General features: G+C 42.0%; 1 pseudogene; it reads left to right on the plus strand.

Annotated features, from left to right (window-relative positions):
• The first annotated feature begins 2,533 nt into the window (after positions 1-2,533).
• LOC112929962 (glutathione S-transferase Mu 1-like) lies at positions 2,534-3,628 on the plus strand (annotated as a pseudogene).
• The last annotated feature ends 440 nt before the right edge of the window (positions 3,629-4,068 follow it).

A 4,068-nucleotide genomic window follows, 5' to 3' on the forward strand; every position in this document is an offset into this window, starting at 1 on the left:
GGTGATTTCAAAAATGGTATTTCATTTTTTTCTGAAGATTTTATTTTCAAATCTTTGTTTTCTTGTTAATAGCATTTTCCTCCTCATGATTTGCAATTTGTTATTTTATTTGTTATTTTATTTAAACTTAATATTTTTAGTTCAAATATAATTCCATTATATGAAGTTCAAGAGAGTAGTATTCATGTTTTCTTTTATGTTAATTTTCATTCATGGTGGCTGGTTTTATGTATTGATTGCATATACACATTTTTTTTTATTGTTAAGATCATGCTTAGTGGAAGGGGAGGGAATATTTATGTGTGGAAATCCTAGGTGGCCCATTTTGAGAATGGGTCCCTTCTATGGGATCTTGAATTTTCTCTTCTAGGCCTCTTGAAATATAATCAATTTGAGGTCATTTTTCCACTTTTTAAAAAATATTTTATTTTATTTATTCATGAGAGACACAGAGAGAAAGGCAGAAACACAGGCAAAGAGAGAAGCAGGCTCCTCACAGGGAGTTGAATGCAGGACTCGATTCCAGGACCCCAGGATCATGCCATGAGCCGAAGGCAGATGCTCAACCACTGAGCCATCCAGGCATCACATTTTTCCACTCTTATACTGGTTTCTCAGGACTTTCTTGGATCACTCAGTGATAAGTTAGAGTATCTCATTTATTAGTGCGGTATATCACTAAATGGGACCTGATCACCAGATTTCCAATGTATGTGTGCATAGGTTTCTCCACAGCATGAAGCAATTCTCCAGACACTAGCTGGGTGTCCTACCACTCAGTTCTGACACTGTCTACCTGGAGATAGCATCAGATCTCACAGGTTAAGAGTTTAGTCCCACAAGACTATCCTCCTGACCCCCACCCCCACACTTCAGATGTCAGTCACAAGTCCAGATTGTCACCTGTGCTTCTTACCAATTGGTTCTAAATCAGGAGATTCCCACAGCTCCCTCCTTGGGTTTGATAAATTTTCTTCAGTGGTTCACAGAACTCTGGAAACCCATTTATTCACTAGATTAATGGTTTATTATAAAAGGACATAACTATAACTCAGGAACAGATGGATAGAAGAGATGCCCAGGGCAAACTATGGGAAAGGGTGCAGAGCTTCCATGCCCTCTCTGGGTCCACCACTCTCCCCACATCTGCATGTGTTTGCCAATCTGGAAGCTTTCCAAATCCTGTCTTTTGGGGTCTGTATGGAGGCTTTATTAACCAGGTATGGTTGATTAAATCATTGTCCATTGGTGATTGAACTCAATCTTCAGACCCTCTCCCCACCCCAGAAATGAAGGAGATAGGATTGAAACTTCTAATCTCTAATCACATGGCTGGTTCTACGGGTGAGCAGCATTAGGTGCGGTCCAAAAGTCACCTCATTAACATAACAAAAGACATCTTTATTGCTCTTACCACAGGAAATTCCAAGTGTTTTAGGAGCTCTGTGCCCAGGATGAAGACCAAATATATATTTCTTATTATAAATCTAACATCACATTAATATATTTTCTGATAATGAATTATCATTGAATTTCTAGGATAAAGCCTAGATGTTTTAATTTTTGTTTTGTTTTGTTTTGTCTTAAGTTCACTGCTGGATTTTACTTCATGAGATGTTTAGGATTTCCTTTTCTTATATTTTCCTTCATAGATTGTGTGTGTGTGTGTGTGTGTGTGTGTGTGTGTGGAGAGAGAGAGAGAAAGCAGGCGAGCAATTAATTTAATCTTGAAATTTCTGTTGCTTAAGACAACAAATGTTTGTTTCTTGCTCATACAAAATCTGCTTCAAGCTGGGTATCTCCTCAAGTGCAGCTCTCCCCAAGCAGAGATTCAGGTGGATCCAGGCTGTTTCTATTTTATGATGTTGTTATGGCTCCTGGGTCTCTACAGCAGGAGAAGAAAGCTCAAAGATGGTGAACGGGCTTTTGACTTCCTCAGCCCAGAAGTGACCGTGGGCAAAAGGTAGTCATGTGGCACCACACAGCTGCAGGGAGATGAGGAAGTACAGTCTTTTAGGTGCCTAGGAAGGAAAGGAAAACTATGTATTGGAGAGCATAAGTAATGTCTACCACACAGGCAGGTAAATTTGTACCCTGTGAGGGTAGCCTGCAGTTTTCAATTCTCAAGGGAGACCTTCTTTTCACCCAAATCCCAAATCCAGACATTAACCTTTGCTGGAGGATTTATATCCTGTCTATACTTCTGAACAGAGTGCACAGTTTTGACAGCCTATGTTTTATTCAGGGATCTTAATTCCATCTCTTTGCCTCACAAGGGCCTTAAATCTTGGTGCCTCTCCAAGTGGTTAAAATATGCAAGTCTTTTATTTACTAATGTAGTAATGCTTTTAGGGTAGCCAAAGCACTACTGCCTATATAGTTAGTAGGTTTCCCTTTAATTTTTGACTCTTGGGATTCCTTCCTTCCTAAACTTTTTATTTGGATGTAATTTCTAACTTAAAGAAAAATTGGAAGGATAAAGTTCCAGCCCAGCTCCTCTGAGGTTACACCTGAGCCCACAGAAAGCTGAATGATGGCCATGACCTTGGCTCCCTGGGGCATCCATGGGCTGGCTTATACCATCCACCTGCTTCTGGACCACACAGACTCAAAGCTATGAGGAGAAGAAATATGTGATGGGGATACTCCAAGTATGACAGAAGCCAGTGGCTGAATGAAACATTCAAGTTGAGCCTCGACTTTCTCAGTCTGCCCTACTTCATTAATAAAGTTCACAAGATCACCCAGAGCAATGCCACCCTTCACTGCATTGCTCACAAGCACAATCTATGAGGAGAAACAGGAGACAAGATTCATGTCGACAATTTGAAGAACTAGGTTACAGACACCTCCAATCAGCTGGCCCGTGTTTGCTACAGCCCTGACTTCGAGAAACGAAGCATGAGTCCTTGGGGGGCTCCCTAAAAAGATGAAGGTCTCACAGACAGTTTCTAGGGAAGAGGTCACCATTTGTGGGGGACAAGATCACCATTGCAGATCTCCTTGCTTATGGCATCCTTGACCTGCACCATGTATTTGAGCCCAAGTGCCTGAATGCAAGAAACATGAAAGACTTCATCACCCTCTGGCCTGAAGAAGATCTCTGCCTACATAAAGCCCAGCTGCCTCCTCTCAGGCCTATGTTCAGGACTGCCATGGGCAACAAGTAGGGCCCTGTTAAGACCAGGAGAGAGGAGAGAAGAGGGATGCCCAGGTAGCTCAGTGGTTGAACATCTATCTGCCTTCAACTCAGGGCGTGATCCTAGGGTCCTGGGATCGAGTCCCATATCGGGCTCCCCGTAGCGAGCCTGCTTCTCCCTCTGCTTATGTCTCTGCCTCTCTCTGTGTATCTCTCATGAATAAATAAATAAAATCTTTACAAAAAATCAGGAGAGAGGAGCAAGAAGCTAGTACTGCACCAATACTGCTCCACTGGGGCTCTGGAGAAAAGGTGGACCTCCCGGCACTCCAGAATCACCCTTCTTGTTAATTTCTCCTTCTTTTCTTTCCTTTCTTCCTCAATTCAAGCCCTCTTAGGCCCCTATTACTCCCCCAAATACTTGTTCATGTAGGCCTTTTAAAGCTCTACAACACTCAACTTCTCTTCGGCAAAGTCTGTCCCCATTGACGTTATCGCTCTTGCACTAATGTCAACTAGACCATTCTTCCTTTTATGGTTGCCTCTACTTTGAGGTGCCCAACTGGACTCCTCACCTGTAGAGCTCAGGCCTAAGCTCCCCAACATTTCCCTAAGGACCAGTATTGGCCTGGTATGCAGGCCCTGCTCCCCTAACATGGTCCTTGTCCCAGTCCCGCCTAATCCCCGGTAAAGCCTCAATCAAACATGCACACACACAATTTATGAAGGAAAATATAAGAGAAGAAAATCCTAGGCCTATCTCATGGTGCAAATGTTCTCATATCAAATTCAACAGTACTAAAAATGAAACAAAATTAAAAACATCTCAACTGTATTAGTCATATTTAAAATTTTTTCTGTATTTATATGTTTTGACATCTTGGAACCTTGCTAATCTTAGAGAGACTTCCTCTTCCAGGGCTAGCTAA

The sequence above is a fragment of the Vulpes vulpes genome, chromosome X (assembly GCF_048418805.1).
Source record: "Vulpes vulpes isolate BD-2025 chromosome X, VulVul3, whole genome shotgun sequence".
NCBI lineage: Eukaryota > Metazoa > Chordata > Mammalia > Carnivora > Canidae > Vulpes > Vulpes vulpes.